The sequence below is a fragment of the Saccopteryx leptura genome, chromosome 2 (genome assembly GCF_036850995.1).
Source record: "Saccopteryx leptura isolate mSacLep1 chromosome 2, mSacLep1_pri_phased_curated, whole genome shotgun sequence".
In the NCBI taxonomy this organism is placed as follows: Eukaryota; Metazoa; Chordata; class Mammalia; order Chiroptera; family Emballonuridae; genus Saccopteryx; species Saccopteryx leptura.
The window spans coordinates 134127212-134142647 of NC_089504.1; the positions used below are offsets into that span (position 1 = coordinate 134127212).

The 15436-nt window shown below is 43.0% G+C and overlaps 1 protein-coding gene across 10 annotated transcripts in view; it reads left to right on the forward strand.

Moving 5' to 3' along the window:
* The first annotated feature begins 598 nt into the window (after nt 1-598).
* Nucleotides 599-15436, forward strand: part of PPFIBP1 (PPFIA binding protein 1) — a 208770-nt gene continuing 193932 nt past the window's right edge. For all 10 annotated transcript variants that reach the window (XM_066368859.1, XM_066368863.1, XM_066368862.1 and 7 more), the window contains exon 1: nt 599-812. The gene's annotated coding sequence lies outside the window, so the exon portion shown is untranslated. The remainder of the gene's footprint in view (nt 813-15436) is intronic.

The window sequence follows — 15436 nt, forward strand, 5'->3', positions numbered from 1 at the left end:
AACAGCAAAAGCAGCCACATGGTTGGATAACGCTGCAAGTTAACAATTCAGAGCTGGGTCGCCTTTTCCAGCATTCGCTTCTAAATTTTTCCCAAGTGCCTTTGAAGTTCTAAATTCCCGTCGACGGGGACACCCAGCAATCCCAAGATATAAGGGTAGCAGAGTGAGCGGGCGTTTTCTTTTATTTGCCTGACTTCAAGCTAGCCATTTTCTGCTCCACGCAACGCCGGACTCGTACTTGCCCGTGACACAGAAGCAATTGTTTTCCCTTTAAAAGGGGGCTTTGGTGGGTTAGTTTCATTTCTGATCTGGGATATGGTGAATACGGCAAAAAAGTTTAAATCACGACCCGCAAGGCTCTTCCCCATACATCTCCTTTCCTTAGAGATAGCAGGAAAGGCAGCATTTTTTTTCCTCCTCAACACCCACTTCCAGTCCTCGTCGGGCTCAGCGAGGAATGTATAAAATTAGTTAGCTCCTCCGAGTGACTGTCCCCAGGGCCAATCAGCGGGAGCCGGGGCGCTGCCGACCCCGCCCCCTTGCGAACGCTCTTTGGCTAATTCCTGCAGGGGGAGGAGAGAGGGCGGCAGTGGGAGGAGGAGGCACCTGGAACGGGGAGTGATGTCAGCTCCCAGCTCGGTGTCTGCCCGGATTCCTGACATGGTGTAGGGCCCAGAGGGTGGGGACGGCGGGAGCGGGACGGGACAGGATTCGGGTTTGCTAGCCTGCGGCGGGGTCAGAGTGCTGGGGCTTTGAACTCCGAGGGAAGGTGAACCAGAACTTTTGGAACTAGTGCCGGCGGCTTCCACCAGGTAAGGGCGCTTGACTCCGCTCAGAGACTGGAGAGGAGTGGCACCGTTGTGTGGTTGCAGCTGGGTGTAGCAGCTGCTCCTCCTCCTCCCGGGGTCGATTTCCTTTTCCTACTCACTCCTGTTTCCCAATGGGAACAGGCATTTTTTGGGGATGGTGGTTGTAGAGCTTAACTCCTAGGGCTCCCCACTAGCTTATGTGTGAAAATAGCAACAGGATTGAACATGTAAGGTCTTGTCTGTGTCCTCAGACCCCCCCCAACCCTGCTTCATACACTCTAGTCTCCCAATACTTGAGAACACCCAATCAGAGAAGTGTGTGTGTGTGTGTGGGGGGGGGGGGGGGTGAGTGTGGGGAGTGTTATTTAAAAATATCACAAAAAACTTATGAAATATTGACTCAAAAATGTTGCTTTTTGAGAGAGAACAAAAGTTTTGTATTTTTATAGTTCCCCTGTGGTCTGTTACATAGTGATTTAAATGAAAGAATATAATTGTTCTTATGGATTCTTATATGGCAGCTTAAAAACATCTTTTTATATAGTCCAGTCTGGATGTATTCATTATGAGCCTGTGGGAAAGCTAGTCTCTTGGGACCACACTTCTAAAACTCCGACTCTTTTTCACTTTTACATTTTAACCGAGAATCTCGTTGTCACCTTTGTGATCTGGGGGGGTTGGGAAGTTTGCTGAGAATCTTCAGGTTTGTATTCTGTGGCTGAGAAAAGAATGAGGGCTGGTAGTTGTGTTTTCAGGGATCGTTTTTTTAGAGAAGGGAGTTTTAGCAGGGAAATGTGGCAGAAGGCGTGGCATACACTCTTAATTATAGGAACATGCATTTTTCAACATGTGGGACCAAAACAAATCCTTCCTTTCAATAAGAAGGGTAGGGAGCAATAGAATGAGGATTTGATTTAGTGTCCAAGTTTGGTAATTAGGGAAAGCAATTGCCTGCCGGGAGGGAAAGATATTTTGACAGCTGGAAGTATGGATTTCTGATTCTTGTTTATTTCCTGTTTCATACCTTTTTTTTTTCTTTCCTGCTTGGGGATCTGTGTGGCGAGGTCACTAACTGGGTGTGATTGATTTTTTTGGGGGGGGAGAGGACTCCACAAACTGATTCAGAACTTTTATCAGTGCTTGAGGCTCTTTCTTTTGAAGCAGGAAAAAAAAAATGCATGGGCTGAGACTTCTGAGTCAAGTTTCCTTTTTCATTCACCACTGTTCCTCGCAGTGAGGATCCCTCTGTTGCCACGGCGGGGAGGAAACGGGCGGGCGTGGACTTCATTGTGAGTCAAAAACTGCATCCCTGGTGCCTGGGCGAAAGGGCATTTCCAGGAGATCAGCAAAGAAAGAAGCCACTGCATTACATCTAATAAACCCAAGTCAGGAAGTTTGGAGATTCAGAACTTCCTATATGGGGTCCTCTATCTTTCTAGCCAGATGACAATTCAATTTCAGAGCTAGAAAGAAGTACAGTATTGTTTGCTGTTTATAAAACCACCTGGGTCTATATTGTTCTCAGTTTCTGAGAACAAAAAAGATTGGCACAGGGTGGAGAAAGAGGAGGATTTGTGCAAAAGGGAAGGTGTGCTTTACTGGAAAGGTTCGAACGTTGTAATTTTGGTTTGTGTTTTAGACTCAGAAACAGAAGTTTCCTAATGGCTCAGAAATGCTGGTAGACAAGTCTTTTCTATTTATGTTCTATGGGAAGCACGTAAAACGTACTGTATTTTCTGAAAGGAAAGAGAAGGAGGTGATGTGGAATTCCTGTGAGCTGATGTGAGCTCACTAAAGCCCTGGCTGATGGAGCGTTCAAACTGGAGTGTGTAGTAGTACGCAGACTTGGAGCTGCAAAACCAGTCAAGTAAAGAGTATCTTTGGGATGTTCTCCTGAAGTGCCAAATTCAGATGTATCCTTTTTTCCCCCCTTAGGAACTAGTCCTGGCTTAGGTACTTGACTTTGCCAAAGCTTAAATTTCATTAAAAGTTTTCTGAGTAATAACAGTAATTTTATATTCTTGATTTGAACCAATATTTCTCTTTCTTGGTCTTTGTTGATGAGGCAGATGTGGTATAGTCAAACACGATACTTTTAAAGGACAGAACTGGAAAGAAGTGTGTGATTGAGAAAGGTCGGCTCGGATTTTGACTAAATTATCTTTGACCAGCAATTGTCAGTAGTTCTGGTAGCTACTTAAAAAATTGGATAATCTGGCCTTTGTGGACAAATGTTGACTTGAAATCGAGGGCACATGTAGTTCCAGATCAATAGTGCCTAATTTCAAGGGCATCATAGACATTTTTTGGACACAAGTTCAGGAGGGAGAGTTCGTTTATTGTTTCTGTAGTCTTTTTGTCACTCACTGCCCCAGTATGAGATAAGTTGGAACAAGGTCATGTTTTCCCCATTAGTTACTGACTTGCTGACTTCTTTTTATTTTATTCATGTTTATTTATTAATTTTAGCGAAAGAGAAAGGGAGAGAGAGAGAGAGACAGAGACAAAGATAGAGACAGGAACTTTGATCTATCCCTCTGTGTGCCCCGATCAGGGATCTAACCTGCAACCTCTGTGCTTTGGGGTGACACTCTAACCAACTGAGCTATTCAGCCAGGGCTAGCTGACTTTTTTTTAAAACCTGCCTTTCATATTCATGAAATGTTTGCATTTTGTAAAGATTTTATGTTGGTAATGTGTTACATTTAACATTGACTTTTTGAGGGTTTTAAAAAATTCATTTTAGAGAAAGAAGAGAGAGAGAGAGACTGGGGGGGGGGGGAGCAGGAAGCATCAAATCCCATATGTGCCTTGACCAGTGACCTCAGCGTTCCAGGTCGATGCTTTATCCACTGCGCCACCACAGGCCAGGTTTTTGAGTTCTTCATCTCCCAGTTTTACATGTACCTATCACCCAAATAGCACATTTTCAAACTGTTAACTAAAAGACCTCATTCATCATTCCACCCTACAAAGGTATTACATGTTTCTGACCTGATTTGAATTACCTTTTCAAAACAATGAGTGAATGAGCGAATTCATGAATGAATATACATTCACCTTTGGGTGCGTGTCTTGATTCTTTATTAAAGAAATGTTGCTTCGTGATGAAAACGAGCAAGAGATATTGCTTGACGATGGCTTTTGTATTTCCAAAGATTTCCCTAGAAAACCATATTCTTAAATTGAGAAAAAAAAAAAATATCGCAGTTGAGCAGCCACTTGTGAAATCTTTCAGGGAGCCATGATTATAATGATTAATTTAACCATGGTCAAACAGATGGGTTTAAGTATGAGATTCAGAGCTATTAAAGTTAGTGATACTGGGTCTTTGGGGATCAAGGGAACAAAGTGTTGCCCTTCAGCCAGCATTTCCCTTCTTACAAAAGGTTGATAATTTAAAATTAAATCAGTCATCAAACTGTCCAAAAGCTGACACTATCAACAAAACTGCTCGGGGCTTGTGCAGTTCCTTGCATCTGTAGAATATAATGCCATTTGTTACTTAAATTCATTGCAGCGCATGTCAAAACCTTTTCCCTAGTCAAAAAGCACTACAGCTTTTATCACATATATCAACACTGCAAAGATTGATGCTTTATTAAATGGAGCTAATGGATTAAAAAACTAAACTGAACAAACCCACCCTCCAAAATATGGACTCTTCGATTTCTTTTACACTCTTCATTTAAAAAAAATTTCTTTTTAAAGATTTTATTTATTGATTTTATAGACAGGAGAGAGAGAGAGAAGGAGGGGGTGAGAATCATCAATCAACTCAGTAGTTGCTTCTCATATGTGCCTTGATCTGGCAACCCCGGGATTTTAAACCAGCGACCTCAGCGTTCCAGGTGGATGCTTTATCTACTGTGCCACCACAGGTCAGGCTCACTCTTTATGTTAAAGATAGTCCTTATTGATGTGAGTTTGGTGTTAGTTGATAGTGTTTCAAAAAGCCAAGTGGTAAGAGGTTCTTTTACTTCAATATGTTTTCCAGGTTGAAGGGTCTATAACGCTAAGCAACTGGATTTTACATAAAAAATGGGCCCTTCCAGGAATTTTAAGTTTGCACACTTGCTAGGCAGTTTAGGGGGAGAGGAGGGTCTGAGTGAAATGTGTACCAGTCTGTACCCGTTGAAGAGCTTCTATTTCTGAAATGTGGGTTTGGAGTCAGTGGCTCTGGTGGATGTTTTGTCATAGTTTGTGACTGAGCTTTGGTTGTGAATCTCCCTGGAACTTGGTGTGACTCACATTTTGACTGGCCCACTCACACATCCTTGTTTTTTTGGGAAGTGGAATAAGATCAGAATAGAAAGACCATTTAGTGGTTGCTGTAGAGCGGTGCACCTAAAAATGTTCATGACTTGAAGGAATTGTACAAACTAACTGCACTGACTGGCAGTCATTCTGGCAAAGGCTCGTATCTCAAATACAGATCATGGAGGAAGAAGGTCAAATACTATAATGTTTCGGCCTGGCTGTTGTTGATTTTATGGACTCCCTTATGAACTCCAGAGTAAGGCTAGGTATTTTTACTTTTAGTTTAGGGAAATTAAACATTAAAAAAAAATTTCTTGATTGATTTTAGAGAGGGGGAGGGAGAGAGAGAGACAGACAGAAACATCTATCTGTTCCTATATGTGCCCTGACGGGGAGTCTTACAGGCAACCCCTGTGCATTGGGTTGATGCTCTAACCAATGGAGCTATCCGGCCAAGGTGAAATCAAACGTTTGACATAAAAAACAGATACCCGTTCAAGGGAGGAGATGTGCTGGTTCCTAGGTGTGTGTGTGCCTTTGTTAACAAGGGAAAACTTAATTTTACCTGGTGAGGAGAGACCAAAGATGCTGTTTTCAGTGGCAAGTCCATTCATAAATAAGTAGCCACACTTTTTAGGAAAGCAAGAAGTAGGTAGGCCCATTGGGAAGTATATTAACTTCTCATGCTATCAATGCACAGTAGTGCTACTCCATGTCACTAAATATGCCCATGTTATCTCGTATTTCTGTGCCTAGGATCTAGCTCACAGAGGTCCTTTTGCTGGCTTTTTGTCATCTTTCTCTTCATCTGTAATATTTTACACGCATGTCATCTTGCCACCACGGAGTTATATGTTTTTCTGAGGAGAGTTTACTGAATTTACTTTATTTGGAAGAAAGTGAAACAAGGCTAAAACTCTATGGCCTACTTTCTTAATATAACTTGATAGTGTGACTGCAGTTGCATAAATAATGTTCCTGCAATCATTATCTTTTTCTAAAGATGTTACTTATCATAACAACACATAGTAGAGAATTTTGTTTTGTTTGAATTGGAATTTGAACATGCTGTACTTTTTCTTATGAATGATAGAAGAGTCAAATGAACTTGTGGGTTCTCATCTAAATTTTAACCATGGGAAGCGAGTAGTGGGAGGAAGGGAAACAGTGACAACTCAGAGGAAATGCTCTGGTTGAGTCTGCCAGGATGATTTGTGGGAAGTCACCTGGGACTCAGTGTTTTTCCTCAGGATCAGCTACTTGGACCCTCTTGTAAAACTTTCACATTCTTCGGCCTCCACTCCCATCAGTATGTGGCTTTGTACAACCAAGAATGCTTTTCGTTTTATTTTATTTATTTTTATCCATTTTAAAGATTTTACTGATTGATTTTAGAGGGAGGTGGGGGGGAGAGAGAGAGAGAGAGATAGAGAGAGAGAGAGAAAGTGTGGGGGAGGAACAGAAAGCATCAACTCATAGAGGTTGCTTCTCATATATGTCTTGACCAGGCAACCTGGGGTTTTGAACCAGTGACCTCAGCATTCCAGGTCAATGCCTTAGTCACTGTGCCACCACAGGTCAGTCCCAAGAGGGCTTTTGAACACAGAGTTAAGTTTCTTTTATTGCTTTTCTCATCTCAGGGTACTATGATTCTCTCTAGGGTGACTTGTACTCTACCCAGTGGGACAGACACACCTAGATGCCCAACCAAAATCTGTTTCACCCACTTCTTCCACCATGGGCTGAACCCATTTTGTTTAATTTGCCACCATGGCCAGTTAAAAAAATACAACCAACCAAATTTGGTTTCCCAGAATCCCTTGCAGTTGGGGAACGGCATAGCCCTGACCAATGAGATGTGAGTAGCTGGGTGGGGCTCCCCCCACAATGCTCTTTTAAGGGGGTGGGCTCTATGCACTTATTTGTTAGACATTTTGCTCTTTGTATTTCTTTCTCCCTGGAACATGGATGCTGTTTTCTAAATGGAGACACCATCTTGTGACCAAAGAGAAGAAGCTTGAGGGGTAAGCAGGCTGGGCAACTGGTGGCATTCTGGAACTGTTGTATCAGACCTCCTTTGTCCATCCCTTGACAACCCCCCCAAAGTGAGAAGCGGGCAGGGGGGGGGACAGTCAGACAGACTCCCGCATGTGCCCCACCAGGATCCACCCGGCGTGCCCACCAGGGGGGCGATGCTCTGCCCATCTGGGCCATTGCTCTGCTGCAGTCAGAGCCATTCTAGCGCCTGAGGCAGAGGCCATGGAGCCATCCCCAGCGCCCGGGCAAACTTTGCTCCAGTGGAGCCTTGGCTGCGGGAGGGGAAGAGAGAGAGAGAGAGAGAGGAAGGAGAGGGGGAGGGGTGGAGAAGCAGATGGGCGCTTCTCCTGTGTGCCCTGGCCGGGAATTGAACTCGGGACTTCCACACTCCGGGCCGACGCTCTACTGCTGAGCCAACCGGCCAGGGCCCATCCCTTGACTTTTTATGAGGAAAAATTTATTTTGTTAAACCACAGAAGCTAGAACCGTTACTTGCAGCCAGATGTGATTTTAAGTTTGAGTTTAATTTTGAAAAAGTCATAGTTCATCTTTTTCTAAGAATGAAAAGGCAGCATTCTGTAGGACAAGAAAAAAGGGGGGGGGGGTTCTCCTACAGACTACTTGAATCCTGGCTTTGCTACTTATTATAGTCTAATATCAGCAAGTAATTTAACTTCTTTGGGTCTCAGTTTTCCCATCTGTGAAATGGTGGTACTGATGTTTGCCTCAGGATTTTTGTCAGTATTAGAAAGAATTATAAATTATTAATAAAAATAATGGCACATTTGGCACATAGATTTTCAAAAAGTGGTGACAGTTACTACTGAAGGAGAGTAGTGAAGAGCCTGAAGAGGGGATGCAAGCAGTTCAGCTTCTGGTAGGTTTTCAGTAAGTACAGATCGAGTGGCTGACTGGTATATTAGCTGTATAGCTGCAACCACTCACTTCCATCTACTTGTCGTTTATTTTAGTGCCCATCTCTTATCCTCTGTCCCACCTACTTAAACCAGAATACTCGGAGTTCTTCTGTTCTGCAACTTTGGTTGAAAAAGCAGAGGATGTCCTTATGAAAAATTTATTAACTATTGCTCAGTAATGAAGGGTGTGGGCTCTAGAGTCAGACAAGTGTAGATTAAAATCCCTTGTCCTAATAGCTGTGTAACTTTGTCTTCTGTGAAATGGGAATGGTTGCATGGTTAGGAGAACTAAACATGCTATTCCATGTGAAGCACTAACAGCTGTATTGCTGGCACAGAATGAGCACTGGGTGGATGACAGATATTGCTATTATTTCGTTAAATGCTTGTTAAGCAGTTCTTGGCCTTGGTATGAGATCTGCTTGGATAGATAAGGACAAATAAAAGATGCCCTTTACCCTTAAGAATATTCATATACAGGAAATGGGGGAAGGCGGGAGATCATCCTCCTTAATTGTAATAAAAAAAGTTTAAAAATACTATTTAGCTGTTAAAAAGTTGAAAAGAATATATAAGGACTTACATAGATGTCTGTGATACATATTTTAAGAGAAAAAGTAACCAAGTACACATACATACTTTATATATTTGTCAGTGCGTGAAAAATTGCAAAATGGAGTGATTTGTGGGGGATGGGATTAGGACAGCAGGGAAGATGAAAGTGTTTTTTTTTTTTAACAGTATATTATTGTCTATTCTATAACACTTCATGCATTACTCTTGAAATATAAAAAGTATTAAAGTTTAAAAAATCAGTTTGTTGGGCCTTTGGAGATAGGTGGGGAAGCCCGTGTTATGAACTTGACTAGTCACTTGAGCGAAAGGATTGGGTTCAGTGGGGTCCCATTAGAGGAGGTGGGATTTGAATGGGCCTTGAAGGATGAGTAGGAGATTTTGAGGAGACAGTGAAGGGAAATGGACACACTTGGGTTTGGAGTAGAATGGTGACTATAGTAAGATTTAGAGGAAGTTTGTAGAGGAAGATAAGATAGAAAGATCAATATTGTTTTAGAGGAAGGTAAGATATACTGGAGCCAGATCTTAGAGGGTTTTAAAGAGAATGACAAGAGTATGCTTTAAAATAGGATTCTTTTGGCCCTGCCAGGTAGCTCGATTGGAGCATCATCCTGACATGCCAAGGTTGTGGGTTCAGTCCCCAGTCAGGGCACACACAAGATTCAACCAATCAATGCAAAAATAAGTGGAATAACAAATCAGTGTTTCTCTCTCTCGCTCCCTCCCTCCCTCCTTCCTTCCTTTTTCTTTAAAATCAATAAATAAAAATTAAAAAAAAATTTTTAAAAATAAGATTTTTTGGTATAAGATAGGGAGGGATATCAGAACTATTATTTAGAAAGGTGACTCTAGAAATAGCACGTGGGATGTTAGTTGGAGTACAAGTGGCAAGGGGGGTGGGGAGGGATAGGACATCCTTAAGAAAGGCATGCAAGCCAAAGTTGAATTTTAACGGAAAACATGATGAATTAATATTTGAACATGTGGAGTTTGAGATTCCATCATGATCCACAATGATCAACCTTTTTTTTTCCTCAGTGTGCAAATGGGGAATAATAGTTCCTATCTTACTAGGTTTATAGGAGAATAACAACAATAATAATAACTAATGCTTGCATAGAACTTGGCATGTACCAAGCACTGTTCTAAACACTTATTTTAATTTAGATTTAATTTCTACATAGGCCATAAGAACAGGTACTATTATTATTTCAGTATTACAGGTGAGGACTCTGAGGCACAGACAGGCTAATTGAATTTCCCAGGTCACACATTGCTTATGTTGGACTCAGGATTTAAATATAGGTACTGTCTTTAGGGCCAGGATCCTCAACCTCTTTATATCACTGCCTCTGGCTTAGTTCTGTACTTGGCACCTTAAAAGCCATTAAGCTAGTTGATTTTTATCCATGTGATGTTAAGTAGGAATTTAGAAATTTAGGTTTGGAGTTTAGGTAAGACCCTAGGTTGAAGGACCATCTCCATAGGGCTGTTGCATAAAGAATGAGAACAGATGAACTTGCTGAAGAAGAAGAAACAGTAAAAAGAGAAGGAAGTATAGCAGGTCCTCGAATAGCACCCTTTCATTATAACTTTGACGAGGGAAAAAATGTGATTTCTGGCAAGGGCCACTGTGATGTGGAGTTGTACACACTGTTCTTATGTCTGTGTGGGTTTTCTTCAGTCCTCCAGTTCCTTCCCACATCCAAAAGATGTCCCGGTCTCAGGGAGCGTGGGTGTGGGTGAGTGCACCCCGCGGAGGAAGGGTGTCCTGTCTGGGGTAGGTGCCTACTTGGCTCCCTGAACTGCTGGGTGGGCTCCGACCACCTGCAACCCTGAACTGGAATACTAGGGTTGGAAAATAGTCATTTCTTTCTTTTTCTTTCTTTCTTTCTTTCTTTCTTTCTTTCTTTCTTTCTTTCTTTCTTTCTTTCTTTCTTTCTTTCTTTCTCTCTCTCTCTCTCTCTCTCTCTCTTTCTTTCTTTCTTTCTTTCTTTCTTTCTTTCAAGTTCATGGTGATTGTCTTGAAGTGGTGGGAATTTTTTTGGTTCCTATTTATTCTACTGTGTTTTCTGAATTTTCTGTGATAAATCTGACTTTAATTTTTTGTTAATTTTTTTTATTGATTTTAGAGAGAGGGAGAGAGAGAGAGAGACAGGAACATTGGTCTGTTCTTGTATGTGCCCTGACTGAGGATTGAACCAGCACCCTCTGGGTTTAGGTAACCAACCGAGCTAACTGGCCAGGGCAGAAAATCATCATCTGAATTTTTATTGATCTTTTGAAAATGTATGTATAGGTCACATTTATTTCAACGCCTAATATAAAACATGTTTTGGATTTTTATTTGATTTAGTGATGTTTTTGTGACCAGAAAGAAGCCATAGGAACTTAACTCTTGTTTATATCAATTAGGCTATGGTAAAACTGGTTTCCTTATTTTTCCTATTGCTTAAAGTTACAGTTTCCAAGAACCTGTTGACTACATTAAGTGAGGATTTACTATTGTACATAACCTTCAGGGAACTCTTGCCATTTAGACATGGTCAGGCCAAAGCAAAGTCATTAGAGGGGACAGAGCAGGAACTCCAAAGAAGCAGAGGGTGGTGGTGATGGCAGAGGGGAGGAGCAGAGGGTGGTGGTGATGGCAGAGGGGAGGAGCAGAGGGTGGTGGTGATGGCAGAGGGGAGGAGCAGAGGGTGGTGGTGATGGCAGAGGGGAGGAGCAGAGGGTGGTGGTGATGGCAGAGGGGAGGAGCAGAGGGTGGTGGTGATGGCAGAGGGGAGGAGCAGAGGGTGGTGGTGATGGCAGAGGGGAGGAGCAGAGGGTGATGGTGATGGCAGAGGGGAGAAGCACACCCAAGCAAGTAGATGGCCTGTGCCATCCAGTGCTGCTGCCCCTTTACAAGGCTGGTGCTGAGAAACTGCCCCAGTCGAGCTGCCAGATCATCTATGAACTTGGAGAGCCATTTCACTAGCACAGTAGAGATGATGAAATTCAGTGCAAAAACTTGAGAAATACATAGGGGGTGAGGAATGGCAGGTGGCCCTGTTAGCCCAGCCTTCCCAGGAATTGAACAAGGAGAGACGTGCTGTGATAGCCAGGGTTTGAGGACGGTACAGGTAGAGAGGGTGATATGAAAGGTGGGAATGGATACAACAGAGAGGGATAGATTCAGAATCAAGGGGAGTGTGGCAGGTTAGCCTTGAAATGCATAAGAGCTTTCTTCAGATGGGATGGAAGAAAGGATAGGGGAAAATAGAAAAAAATGTGATAGGAAGAGATAAGTTGAGTAAGTGCACCTCAGGCGCTCTGCATTTTTTCAGTCTAATGGGAGGCAGTGAAACGAAATATATTGACAAGTAACTCAGGCTCCTGAGAGGCTGGCTGTCGGGGTTATTGGTACAGAAGAAAAATGTGAAAGAATGACAGAAGTGTCTCATCTAAACAACACAAACTGACACATTTGCCAGGATGTGTCTCCAGGCAGGAAATTAATGTATTGAAGTGGAAAGTAGTGGGACAAAGAAGAAGAGGACAATGAAATGAGACAAAGGGAAACTTGACTGTATTTAAAGAAGGACTTTTTAGACAACCAGACTTAATGGTTTGCAGAACAACAGCCCAGGGAAAACTGAGTGCTCTGAGTGGTGAGAAAGCCGGTTCAGGGACAGAGCCTGGGTTTGCGTGAAGCGCAACCACCAGCGGACCAGGAATACTTTAAGAAAGGCTCTGAATTAAATGCTGCTCTTTGGTAAGGTTTTCTTTGGTATTCAGTTTAATTATTTAAAGAGAGGTCTTCTTCTTTTTTGAAAGAGAAATATCGATTTGTTGTTCCACCTATTTATGCATTCACTGGGTGTTTCTGGTATGTGCCCAAACCAGGGATCAAACCGACAACTTGGGCTTATCGGGCTAGTGCTCCAGCCAGCTGAGCTACCCCGCGAGGGCTCAAGGTAGCTCTTTAGTGGGAAAGACATTGGGTCGTGATGCTTCAGTAGATTTGCTGTTGTAATGACAGGAGGGGGATGGGAGAAAAGGACTGAAGCGATTCAGTAATTAGCAGCATGGTACTAAAATCAGCCCCACTCCTGTCAATCCATAGTTGGATCTCTTGGGGGTTGCTTTGAAAGACATCAGTAAAAACTTTTCTGAGTGTATATGTAGCCTATTTAGATAGACATCATATTCTTGAGTTAAATGATCTCTACATAATTGTGGAGCCCAATGTGAAATGAAAATGTGTGGCCCCATGCTTACAAAGCAGGAAAAAGTGTTGTAATGACACTAACATGAAAGCTTTTCCTTTTTGTCTATAGTCTTCCCTCTCAAGTCATCATGGTGGTTTTGCTTATTTAATGTCATTGTAAGCCAAGGAAAATTAAAATTACTAGCATGAATGTGATTGTTCATCCTTAAATTGTGCAATGCCAGTTTTTAATGCAAATATGAGCTGCTTTTTTTTATTTTTCTTTCTTTTTTTTTTAGAGAGAGAGGGAGAAAGAGACAGGAAGGGAGAGAGATGAGAAGCATTAATTTGTAGTTGTGGCACTTCAGTTGTTCATTGATTGCTTTCTCATACATGCCTTGACCAGAGGCCTCCAGCTGAGCCAGTGACCCCTTACTCAAGCCCGGGGCTTTGGGCTCCAAGCCAGCGACCATGGGATTATTTTGATGACCCCACTCAAGCTGGTGAGCCTGCACTCAAGCTGGATGAGCCTGTGCTCAAGCCAGCCAGAGACCTCAGGGTTTCGAAATTGGGACCTCACTGTCCCAGGTGGATGCTCTATCCACTGTGCCACCACCAGCCAGGCAGCAAATATAAGAGCTTTTGATGGGTAGGCAGAATTACTGAAGTCACACACCTCCTATTTGTAATTTTTTTTTCTTAAGTGAGAATCAGGGAGGCAGAGAGACAGACTCCCACATACGCCCTGACTAGGATCCACCCAGCAAGCCTCCTATGGGGCGATGCTCTGTCCATCTGGGGCTGTTGCTCTGTTGCTCAGCAACCGAGCTATTTTAGCACCTGAGGCGAGGCCATGGAGCCATCCTCAACACTCTGGGCCAACTTGCTCCAACCAAAACCATGGCTGCAGGAAGGGGAGAGAGAGAGGGGAGGAGGAGAGGTGGAGAAACAGATGGTCACTTCTCCTGTGTGCCCTGGATATCGAACCCGGGATATCCACACGCTGGGTCGATGCTCTACTGCTGAGCCAACTGGCCAGGGCCCTACTTTGTAACTTACATATGCATATGTATATTATTCTTATTATAATAGTAGAAACACTGCACAAAATTCACAACTTTTATTTCCCTTCCTGATTTGTACTTTTTTTGTTTGTATTTTTCTGAAGTGAGAAGCTGGGAGGCGGAGAGACAGACTCCCATGTGTGTCCAACCAGGATCCACCCAGCATGCCCACTAGGGGGTGATGCTCTGCCCATCTGGGGTGTTGCTCTATTGCAGCTGGAGCCATTCTAGTGCCATGGAGCCATCCTCAGCACCCAGGCCAACTTTGCTCCAATGGAGCCTTGGCTGCAGGAGGGGAAGAGAGAGATAGAGAAGAAGGAGAGGGGGAAGGCTGGAGAAGCAGATGGGTGCCTCTCCTGTGTGCCTGGCCAGGAATCGAACCTGGGACTTCCACATGCCAGGCTGACACTCCACCACTGAGCCAACTGGGCAGGGCCTGATTTGTACATTTTATCAGTCTTTGTTTTATAGAAGGAAGGACTGGCGTAAGGAAGGACTGAAAGGAAGAACTATGAGTATTTCTATCTTTATGTTTCCTTCTGTGCCATCATTTTTAGCATAAATAGGTGGCTAATACCAGGCAAGTAACAGGAGTCAGAGCATATATAGGAATTTTTGGTTGGCTGTGTTTCTTAGAGAGACATTGGTTCAAATGGAAAGCATGGCTTCTTGGAGCTGTCAGCGCCCACCCACTTGGTTTTTTGTAACACACTTTGAACTAGTCTTGCTGAAATCTCATGTATCATGCATCCATAGAAATTCTGTGCTCATGAGACATTGCAAACACTATTTATGAATGGTGTGGCTACACACATTGAATAGGATCTCCTCTGCTCACACGCATGCTCCATTGTTTCATCAGACCTCATTCACAAACACAAGTTCAGAGTTACAGTTATTAAGAATTACAAGACAGTGACAGCAAGGCATTAAATCAACTATGGAGCATTTCTGAGCAAAGGCCAGAAATCTTGTTTTCGGAAGTCAGAGGTCACTTTTAAGCCTGAGTTTCCCTCTAGTCTTAGACATACCTTCATTGTCAAAGTATGCAATGGGGTCGGTTTGTGCCTGGTATCCTAGCCATCAGCACTGTCAGTTTGCTTGTCAAATATATTTTTAAGAACTCCATTGCCTTGGTTCATATCCCTGTCAACTCTGATATATACCCTGTAGTTGTCTTCTACCCGGAACCCTGCTCTTAATTTTTTCCTTGTATTCTACACCTCATGGCCACACAAATCTTTCAAGTAAGCCTTTGCTATGAGGCCACCTTGCCTGATATATTTTGTTTAATCTCCTGTAGGCTGTAGAGTTCTTATACTGATGGTCCTGGTGTGTAGACTGCATGCAGACCAGTTTGGTTTGATCTACACAATATGTATTTTAAGAAATTTAAGCCAATACTTAAAAGTGTGGGAGATTTCACTTACTGAAATTCAGATTTTATAAAAGGAGGATCTGGCTGTTGGGGGCTTTTGTTTTGTGAGGCTGGTTCCCCGTAGAATAGGAATACCTGTGTACTTGGGGAGGAAGATGATGGGGTTTGCTCTCAGGGCAGACCCTTTGTTTGGGCAGTCACCACTT